At 37.9% G+C, this 11,511-nt stretch overlaps 1 non-coding gene across 1 annotated transcript; it reads right to left on the reverse strand.

Moving 5' to 3' along the window:
• Positions 1-9,983: 9,983 nt before the first annotated feature.
• On the reverse strand, positions 9,984-10,090 carry LOC124972735 (U6 spliceosomal RNA). The gene has a single exon (XR_007106521.1). It is a non-coding gene; the product is annotated as a U6 spliceosomal RNA (small nuclear RNA).
• Positions 10,091-11,511: the final 1,421 nt, after the last annotated feature.

Raw genomic sequence — 11,511 nt, forward strand, 5'->3', positions numbered from 1 at the left:
CACTGATCCCAATTCTCCCAAATGTATAAGCTATGATCAGAGAATGAATTATGGTCCTTTGGGAAAGAGTGTTCATTCATTCATCCCAGCCAGCAGGCCAGTGCAATGTAAATGGTAACTTTGTAAGTTGAAAGACTTAAAGCCATTTTGAAAATTGCATAATAATCCCAGGCAGAATTTGGCTCAGTGTGTATGGAAAATTACTAGATATGGCTGAGATGCTTGCATTGTGAGTTGTAGATGGCTAGCCTCTCTTCAGATCAGGGGCTGTGCTTTGCCCTCACTAAATCCACAAAATATAGAGGCTCTTATAAGTCAGAGTCCAAGACTTGTAAAAAACTGTTGAGATGTTTATTTGTGGCATGATGTTGATTACTACAAATAAAAATTATTTTCTTCAGTCTTTGTTTATATAAAGGATATTGATCTAGATTTCTAACATTTTTTCATACCCCTAGTCTATTGATTTAGTTTTGATTGGGCAGATATACTGTATGGTATATGCAACATTTTATGTCTTCCGTATAGGATATTTGGTTGTCTATAAAAATTCAAGTGGTTTGTAATTTGGTGAATGAGAGTATGGTAGTGTTAAATTCAAACACTTGGAATGCCTAAGACATGACTTCGTTTGCCACATGGGAAGTCACACACACTTTGTTTTGCTTTGAAGTATTGTGAACCAAAAAAACACAGTGATTCAGGTAAAATATTATTTTGATGTCTAGTGTATAGAACCTCTAAGTAATTTCACTAAGTTTTTCTGGGTCTTCTAGGTTCTGACTCTCCAATAAGCCAACAGTATTTAAAAGTTGACTTCTTAACAAGTTCACTTACATCAAGGTCCTTTCATAATCTCATTAACATAAGGGAGGAAATCAATGGCCACCACTATAGATAGCAACTCAGCTCACCTTCCATGCACCATGCACAGTCTTAGGATGTGAACAATTTCAAAAGTAGCATACTATAAGAAAAGGCTATCCCCAGCACCACTCCTAACTCTAGTTATCATAAAGGCTACCTGTTAGGAACTTTGTTCTAGAGCAGTAGTATGATTAGGACCTGTAGCCAAAGGTAGGCAAGAGTAGTACCAAACCATCCAATACCCTCCCAACGAGGCCCAGGTCTACTTGCTATACCAACATTTGACACATCATGCAGGAAATGCATGTTTGTATTTTTGTCTCCACCATAACTTGAGACCTTCAGCAGGGATTCACACAATTCTTTTCTGTATTTCCTCTAATACACTGCTCCCCAAAATGTTGTTTGTGTAATTGCACTAGTGCAAGCACTGTTTACTACCAGTCTGTGACAAGTTTAAGTACAAAAATTGAGAGTAAGTAGTGAGAAACTTTTATAGCAAGTTGACATGGCTGCCACTTGTAAACACATAACAAGTTGGCCTGACTGTGGAATCTAATAATTGTTTTAAATAGCCTTACATTTTTTCATTTTTACATTTACTTCTTTTTAAGTTTTTCTAATAATTCATTTGTATTATATTTTCCCAAACTATTTGTCCATATCTGGTAGAAAAAGAAAAAGAAAATAAACTGATACTTCATCACAGATGGTTTGAAAACTTTACCCTATTAGGTACGCAGTATTTTGGTCCATGGTAGTCATGTAATAAATGCTTTCCAATGAAGCCCTGTGATGCTTTTCTTTACAAAAATAAATTCCCACATCCCTATTTACAGAGAATTCCTGTTTCACTCACAACCTGTAAAAACTTTCTGATTATGGTATTTTTCTAGAAGATAAACTTCTAACAAAATGATTTTTCCCATAAAAAATCACATAGGAATTCTTTTCTCCTTTGGCTCACTTTTATTCAAGAAATACTCAGAAGAAACTAAATATGGTTTACATGACATTCTGCCTCTCAGAAGATCTTGGTATAAATTACAAACAGAGGTTGAACTCCATAGCCTTCATATATTATTTTATCAATTATTTTCCCCATAATTTATATCATGTTTTCTGTTATAAATGAAAGAGATGCTAGCCTGTGTACCCAAAAAGTTCCCCTTAGAGCAAGATGATAAGATCCAGAGGGAAGTACTGCTTCCTTGGAATGCCTTCATCTCATTCATCCTCACTGCATGTCAGAAGCATAGCAAGTCTCCTCTGCCATAAATAAATGGCATGTCATTAGTCAGAAGATTTATGCTCTGTTGGATGTCTCCAGTCCTTCTCTAACTCCTGTTAAACTTATAGTTTAATACCATATGGTTTGTTAGCAGCTTTGGGACTGGTATTATTTTGAAGTCATTTAGTAGAGGAGTATTCCAGCTTCCCAAATAGATTGGAAAAATCAAAAGAGCAGAGGCCCAGCAGTCACAAGAATTGGTTTGTAGTTCTTGTTCTGCCATTCTGAGCATTTCAGCCCTGGATCAGTATCTTCACATTTCTGAAGCACACCTTCCTTAACTGTAAATTGAGAATGGTAGACCACATGCTCTCTCAGGTTCCTCCTACCACAACTGTCTGTGTATCGATGCTTTTGAACTCCTTAGGGGAAGGAATCTTATACTTCTGTATGTGGCATCTAGAACAGTACATAGAGCACAGTAGGCCCCAATACATGTTGTTGAATGTACGACTAACTACATCCCTCACAACAAAAACCTAAGTTTGGAAATACTGAAGAAACAATTTTGGGTGGATCAGTGCCCTTCTTAGCAAAAGTACTGCATAACAACATTAAGAAATCTAAAATTTCTCCTAATGAGCAGGATAGTGATGCTTGTTAACAGCAATGTTTCAAGAGTGGAGCATGTTCTTCTATCATATATTTTCTTACCAGAAATCTAAATCAGAGATTTTAAAATTAACTCATTAAAAATTTTAAACAACTAAGGCTTTGACATTTATTCTTCAAGAGTGTAAAGTACTAGAGGTAAGAGACTATGTTTATCTAAATCTCACTGTATGGTGATCTAACAGATTATGATGTTTGAATATAATGATAGTAAACTTTCAGGGGGGGTTATTATTAATTTTCCTTATTGAAAAACCTATATCAATCCCTTCTGTGGAAATCTGTCTGAAATATATTGCATATTTCCCTGCTTTAGTAAGCACAGTATATAAAAATTGAATATAACTTATCCTTGATGCTCTGTTATATCATATTCAATTTTTGTATGATGTGAATTTACAGAAAAGGTGAGACCTTGAACTGGATCTCTACAGGGCCTGCTGCACGTCATGAAATTTGATTTTTTAAAAATATTAGTAACAGGTAATTTTTCTCTTCCTCTTTAATGTATGGCACAGAATGTACAAATTTTTGTGTTCCTGAATTAATCTCCTTTTTACAAATCATAATTCTGGAATCAAAGACTAAAACTAGCCCTTTTCAAGCTTGTTCCTTTGGTTTTAACTTCAACCTCCAGTGAATTTCAACTAACTCTCCAGTTGACTTACTTTAACTCATGTTGCAACACAATGATCACAAGAGTCAGCACAGTGTTGTGGAATGGGATTAAGTTCCAGAAGCAGATAGTCCTGGGTCCAAATTCCAACTCGGTTACTTACTAGCTGGTTGACCTTGGGCAAATGGCCTTATCTGCTGAGCCTTTGCTTACAAAACAAGGATTAAAAACTTAACCTTGTAAAGATAGCAAGTATTAGCAAGGATGTGGAGGAATTGGAAAATTGCACACTATGGAAATACATAATGGTATGGCAGCTATGAAAAACAGTGTGGAGGCTCCTCAATTAAAAGTAAAACTAGCCAGTCATGGTGGTGCACGCCTATAATCCCAACAGTTTGGGAGGCTGAGGCAGGAGGATCAAGAGTTCAAAGCCAACCTCAGCAACTTAGCAAGGCCCTAAGCAACTCAGTGAGACCCTGTCTCTAAATAAAAGGCAAAATAGGACTGGGGATATAGTTCAGTGGTTAAGCACCCCTGAGTTCAACCCCCAGCAACCCCCAAAAAACAGTAAAATTACTATCCCATGTCTGAGTATTTATCCAGAAGAATTGAAAGGAGGATCTCAAAGAGATTATCTGCATTCCCATTTTGTGGAAACAACCTATATAACCATGTACAGATGAATGGACAAAGAAAATGTGAGATATATATACATGTGTGTGTATATATATATATATTCAGCCTTAAAAAAAAGAAATCCTGCTACTTGTGACAACCTGTATGAGCCTTGAGGGCATTATGTTAAGTGAAATAAATCAGACACAAAAGGACAAATATTGTATGATTCTGCTGACATGAGACATCTAAAATGGTCAAATATAAAGAAGGGTAGCATAGAATGGTGGCTGCCAAGATCAGGGGAGAAGGGGAAATGGAGCATACACTTTCAGTTGAGCATGATGAATATACTCTAGAGATCTTCTATACAATATTGTATTTTCATGGTCAACAATAATGTGTTACACACTCAGAATTTTGTTAAGAGAGTAGATTTCATAGTCAGTGCTATTGCTTCAATTAGAAAAATGTGACCTTGGCCAATGAATGGATAGATACATAGATACATATGATAGCACAAGTATAACACAACATTAATTATAGAATATAGGTGGTAGGTATACTAGTATCCACTGTAAAATTCCTTCAACTTCTTTGTATGCTATGCAAACTATAACCTTGCAAGGTCTTTGAGAAGACTAGACACAAAGTGTGTGATATATAAAGTGTGTAACATTACCATGTTACCCTTAAGGCTCTCTCTCTCTCTTTCACTCTTGTTCTCTCTCTCTCCTTCCCTCTTTTCTTTCTCTCTGTGAGGACTGAACTCAGGAGTGCTCTACCACTGAGCTACACCCCCAGCTCTATTTATTTATTTATTTATTTATTTTTGAGACAGGATCTTGCCAAGATTCCCAGGCTGGCCTTGACCTTGCTGTCCTCCTGCCTCATCCTGCCAAGTAGCTGGGATTATAGGTGTGTGCCACAACTCTCAGCTCTTTAAGGTTATTTCTTTCAAAGGTCTTCAAAGCCAGGTTTGTTTTTGTTCATTTTAGCAAACATTACTTTATTGACTTATTTGCTTATTGTTAATTTACTACACACAATTATTGAACAGTCACTATTTTCTAAGCACTGGTGATATAGTGATGAGGGTAAAATTCTTAGCCTCATGGTCCCTAACCACATTTTTTTAACCTCCATAATAATACAACATAAGTGAGATACTACATTTCTAGTTGAAAGATCATTGTTAGGTCTGCCACAACACCTGCATTGGGGAGTCCAGATTATCAGGGTTTTGCAGATTGGTACATTTCAAGGGGCCTTAGACTCTCAGAGGATCTCCTTCACAGTCTTCAGCTCAATCTCCTTCATCCTCTCCTTAAAACATGCCCGTGTGGAGGGTATAAGGGCTAAGCAGTTTTGACAATGGTCTGTGTCCAGCAGGAGACCTGCCACAGGCCCAGGAATTCTCAGACACCAATTTACCTTTCCATTTCCCAGGGCTTAACCTCTGCCGTTTGGCCTCCCCAATTACAATTACATTTCCAGACCTTATTTTTGGCCTTACCCTCAATTCCCAGCCTTAGTAATGGCTCGTATTTCCTGGATGTAACTACAGGAGCTCAAATTCACTTCTAAAAAAAAGTTTTAAAACTCAGCCGGATCTACTCAATTTTTAAACTTCACAGCCATACTCACATATACTCATAGCATTTCTAATTTACTGCCTTATGGAAATATCACACCATATTTACTTTCATTTTCTTATGTTCAATGTTAGGCAATGAAGTGATTTCTTCAGAGGAAAAAGACCAATGTTTCCTGACAACTGGGTACAATGGCGGTCTCTCAACTGATAGTACATGTGTAGAGGGAAGACATTTATCCATTCCACATGCGGAAGGGAAAGTTCATCTTCCTCTGTGTAACTGCTCCTATGGCCAAAAGGTCATTTGATCACATGCAAGCAACTAGACAAGATGATAATATAAAGCAGGATTTTGTATGCTTCTAAACCATCTGGGGCTTATCAAACACCCCTATACCACTAAAGGATGGGAAAATCTGAGCCAGTTAAAGAGAAAGATCAAAGAATGAAAGATGGAAATGCCTATTGTCCTTTTGTGTGTTTTCACAGAAACGGTTTAGTTCTTGACCCTTAGATGAAAAAAATCAGAGTATCTTTCTGTGAGCAATATTATATTCACACCTGAAACAGTCATGATTCTGAAATCCAGAGAGATCTCTATTTCTCACCTTAGTCTTGCTACAAACAGAATTTATATTACTGATGTACTTTAACACATTCATAGTATCAGTGATAATAAAAAAAATTTCAAGTCCTCCAAGTTTCCTCTTCCTTAGAGCAATACAGTATTATTATTGATTCTCAAAATAGAGACAGTATATTCATTCATAGTGTGTTTTTTTCCTTAGAATTTACTCTTTAGGGGTATTTCAATCCCAAAACAAACAGGGATTAAAGTAATGATGACACACAGTGCAATTTGGGGACCTGACAAACAACCTTTTGATCTGAGAAAGAAGGGCCAAGTTTCCAGGATCACTTAATAATCCCAGTTAAATCGTTATCCTTTCAAAATCTCTTACATTTGTTTAAGACTTCAGACTTTTCACAAAGGACTTCCTTTTTCTTTTTCTTTCCTTTTTTTTTTTTAATTTTGAGACAGGGTCTGACCAAATTGCTGAGTCTGCCTTGAACTTATGATCCTTCTGCTTCAGCCTCCCAAGTTGCGGGGATTACAGGTGTGTTCCATGGCGCCTGGTTTCACAAAGAACTTCTTCCTTCTACTTTTTTCAGATTGTTCTTTACAAAGAGCACCATGAGATAGACTGGGAAAGCAAGTATTATTATTTCATATTATTGATGAAAAAGCCTCTAAGGTTCAGAGAGGTAAAGTGATGATCCCAAGGTCACATAGCAGGTCAGCAATGAAGACAGAACCATATCTCAAGCCTAAAAAAATAATCCCCAAAAGCCATGTGGCAATGCTTTAAAACCTAAATGTCATAGGCAAAAACTTTTGAATGTTATCCAGATGTCTTTGAAAGGCTCAGGGGAATCAATACTCACCTTAAAGAGCCAGGCATGAAAAATGACATGTTATGAAAAACATGCCAATTTGGGATTTACTAGATGAGATAAAAAAAAAAGTTGGGGACAGTATAGATAGGACCAGGTTTTGGAATATTTTTTGTGTTCTTCACTTCACTGATAGAAAAGTTTCAATGTGAGCAGTAGAAAAGATGTTTGATCATACAATTGACTCAGAATTTGTGGGGAAAAAGTGGCAGACATTTTGGAAATCTCCCTTATGATTGGATTTCAAATGCCTAGAGATCTTTTCTTTCTTGTAAGTGAAAAACCCAAGTGTAAGTGTTCTGAGTTAAAGTCTCCCTGTTCAACTTTCATCCTATTATCAGTGTGGCAAATGAAGAAACCAAAATGATAAGTCCAAAAGAAGTAGCCTAAAAGCTTTCAAAGCATCTAAATTGCACTTCCTCAGACTAGTGGAATTTGACAGCTAATTATGGGGACTATAGATGATACAAAACTTGGAATTTCTCAAAGTGTAGCAGTAATGCCTGGATAGGGAGAACTGGTCACATTCCTTACAGGAAATTCTCAACTTTCCTCAGGAAAAGCAGTTCTGTGGGTCAGAGTCAGGCCTTGTGCTTAGACTTAGGGATGCAGGTCTGACCAAAACCCTCTTCTTCCTGCCCTGCCTTTAACAGACTAAGAAGAACACTGAGCCCCGCAAAGGAGAGCTCCCCACAGGAAGAAAAATCAGCCTAAGAGGGAGCTAAACCGATGAAGCTGAGTTGCCAGAATCCCTCCACAGGCCACCCAAGCAGTGAAGAAATTCATGGAGAGAAAGAAAGAAAGAAAAGACCCACAGCCGTGAGCAGAGCCAGCTGGGAGGGATGTTATTACTTTATTTCTGTTTTCTTAACTATGTGTGCGCGCGTGTGTGTGTGTGTGTGTGTGTGTGTGTGTGTGCATGTGTGTGTGCAAGCATGTGTGTGTTTTGAGGGGGAGGGAGGATTGATTGCAGAAAATGTCTGGATCCACAGCACTCAAGATGGAAACTTTTGTTGATATAATTTCTCCTAACTTTCCTACACCTTCCTTCCCTTCTACTCCATTTCCCCAGTGGCTATCAAGAGCTGTATATATCTGACCACAAAACATCCAGTCAGTTCAAGTCAAAAATGCAGCCAGCCATCTGGATTGACTCAAACTCTGTCTACACACCAATTGGCTTGGGGGTAAAAAAATGTAATTCAGTGGAACAACTGGTTATTTTTAAAACAACGAGTTGAATTCAGACAACCATCCAATTAGTTGATTTCAAAATGCCTGTTTGGCGACATGAAAAGGGTTATTTTCAAAGGGTCTTGTGTGTGCATAAACAACCTGAATGCTATTAAATTGACGAGCTATTTTAGAATCAAGTAGATAAGACCAAAGCGGCTGGACTCTGTTTATAAAGGGAAAAACCTGTTAGAGTAGCAGTCCATCAAGCACTCCAGAGGGTGACACCTTCTGTTGTAAGGATGAAGTCTTTCACTTGACAGGGGCATAACTATGCCCCTCTTTGTAGAGACAAGCACCTCTGTTCTTTTTAGAGAAACCTTCAGTGTGACTTCTTCCCAGACATGCCAGTGCTTGTATTAGCCATTGCCACCTAACCTTCCCAAATACATGCAGGGATGTTAAGTTGGTGCTCACCTTTGATGGGTCTGGTTCTCACTACATACAACAAGGAAGCCAGTCTAACCCAATTCATAATCATTTGGATCAGTTGAAATTGCACAGCTATCTCTCCCTCAGCCTCCTTCTCCCACCCCCAAAAATGTGAAGGCTATTTTCTTGGGTTGCATTGCTAAGAAATGATTTAAGAAAAAAGGTGCGGGGGGGGGGACTTCTTCCTGAAGAGAATTTTATTTGCACACCCCATGCTTTGTCATAAAGGGCATTCAACCATGTTAATCATATAAGAAGTTTTAGAGAAGCCCTCTTTTTCACATTAGGCTTAAAACATCACCCCTGAGGTGGTGCTGATGGCTCCCTTAGAAAAGATTTCTTTGACATGTAAGACACAAAGGACTTGAGCAAACGCTCCATAGTTAAATGAGTGGGTGCCTAAGTGCTGACTCTCCATCCCCAGTGACAAGCATTTACTAAGTGCAACTTTTGTTTCTGCAAATGTCTTACTTGGGTGTGTCTTAATCCCAAATATTGGGGAGGTTTTGTTTTATTGTGCATGTGTGTGTGTTTTTCAAACATTTATTTTATCAGAAAGGATTCCCACAATGGAAGCATTCATGGCCATGCTGTGGCTGAGCCTTTAGGTTTAAGACTAGTTAAGCTGCCCCAGGTAGAAGTGTTTGCACAGCCCCCGACTTGGAAGGGGCCCCCTTAAGCCCGTCCTTGCCTTCAGGCAGCCAAGCCAAAGGAATAGTCATTCTTTTCTTTAAGATCTCCAAGGACAGAAACTCCACATCTAGTTATTTGATTGTACAAAGTGTGTACTATAAAACATATTTATGAAGGAATACTATTATGATCCATATTTAAATCATTTCCTTTATTAAACATTTGCTCTCTCAATTTTAAAAAAGAAAATAATACAAAATTAAGTCCTTTGAAAACCCTTTCTATAGAAGCATTTCTCCTTTTTTGGAAGATTCACAGGGGACATCTGTCTCGGGAAATTCTACCAGAAATTGTTTTTCTCCTAAAAAGCAGATTTGCTTTTATCTTATGGATGCTATGAATCCAGACATGTTTCCTCTTTTTTCTTTGGCTGTTGGAAAGCTCAGAGCCAAATTTGTGGCCCACTTCTTTTTAAAACTTTAAAAAGTTTTAGAAATGTGTTTGGTGCTGGGGATGAAACCCAGAGCCTCATGCATGCTAGGCGGGTGTTCCACCCACTGAGCTACATCCCCAGTCCCACACTTCTTTTTGTAAAATAATATACATTCATAGATTTGTTTGCACTTAGCAGAAATGTGGGTTGCCTCATGCATTCGTGTGTTTTTGTTGCACAAGGGCCATTGCAATCTTCTCTGCGTTGTTCCAATTTTCTTAAACGTGCTGTCAAAGTAAGCAGTGGGGCCCACTTCCAATGGATGCATATGACCTCACCCCAGCTTTGCCTGCTTTTCTTCTTCATTTCCCCTTCATCTAAGTTTCTTCCCTTCATTGCACATTTTGTTTTGGTTGTTTCTGAGTTTCTTGGTTTGTTTTGGTGTTTGATAACAACATAGTAAACAAGAGCAGAGACCCTCACTAGCATTGCTTTCTTAGCTTAACCACTCTGAGTTTCAGTTTCCTCATCTGTAAAATGGAGATAACAGCAGTAGTTTCCTACCTCATGGGATTACTGTGTTAAATGAGACAATATATGTATAGTTTTAAGTTGACAGTAAATATTCAATATATTTTTGTTATTAATATTTAACTATGTTATCTTAAATCATTTCAGGAGCAAGAGGACCAAAAATAAATATGATTATTTATTCCCAAATTCAAAATTTCAATCTTTTACCCCCCATCTTCTTTCTTTTTCATAAATTGTCTTGCAGTTCTAAACATTCATTGCTGTTTCTGTACTCAAAAAACTCCTGCTACTAAATCACAGGAGAAAACTTCCCAAGCTTACTGGATCTTCAGAATCAGTAGAAGCACTTACTTAAAATACAGTTTCCTAGTTTTAGATGCCTAACATAATTTTTAAAAACTTTAAAATGTTAAAATTTGATTTTTTAGAACTTCCTGTTGCCCAGGTTGGCTTTAAACTCGAAAACTGAAGTACTCCTCCAGCCTTAGCCTCCTGAGTAATTAGAACCACAAGCAAGAACTCCTAAAATTATGTCATAAATGAACAGTTCAAGATTAGATGTTCCTGCCGGTTGTGGTGCACGCCTGTAATCCCAGTGGCTCCGGAGGCTGAGGCAGGAGGATTGTGAGTTCAAAGCCAGCCTCAGCAAAATCAAGGTACTAAGAAACTCAGTGAGACCCTGTCTCTAAAAAAAGTACAAAATAGGGCAGGGGATGTGGCTCAGTGGTCGAGTGCCCCTGAGTTCAAACCCCAGTACCCCTGCCAAAAAAAAAAAAAAAAAGATTCACTGTTTCTGAGACTGAAGTATTTTATGCCACATTGTCTACACATTTCTCCAAGATCTAAATCACAAAAACATTTCTTAACTTGCTTCCTTTATAGTTAGTATCTAATGTTCTGGTTTTTGTACTTGTTTTCCCTTCAGTGACTTTTATGTTACTTAATTTTATTCTTTTACTCCTGTTCTGCCACTTGTGTGAGTCTGTCTTTTCCCAACAACCGATGAGACAGCAGGTCCTTCCCCACCCACACCCCAGCATTCCTTTAGGTAAAGCATATTAGAGCTAAAGCTGTCAGTCTGGTTGTGGTCATTTTCTATGACTGAAGAGATATCCACATTAACAGAAAAACAGTTACTCAGTAACTGTTCCAATCCCTTTTTCACAGAGAAAAACATCTGCAGCCTTTTA

This window comes from Sciurus carolinensis, chromosome X (assembly GCF_902686445.1).
Source record: "Sciurus carolinensis chromosome X, mSciCar1.2, whole genome shotgun sequence".
In the NCBI taxonomy this organism is placed as follows: Eukaryota; Metazoa; Chordata; class Mammalia; order Rodentia; family Sciuridae; genus Sciurus; species Sciurus carolinensis.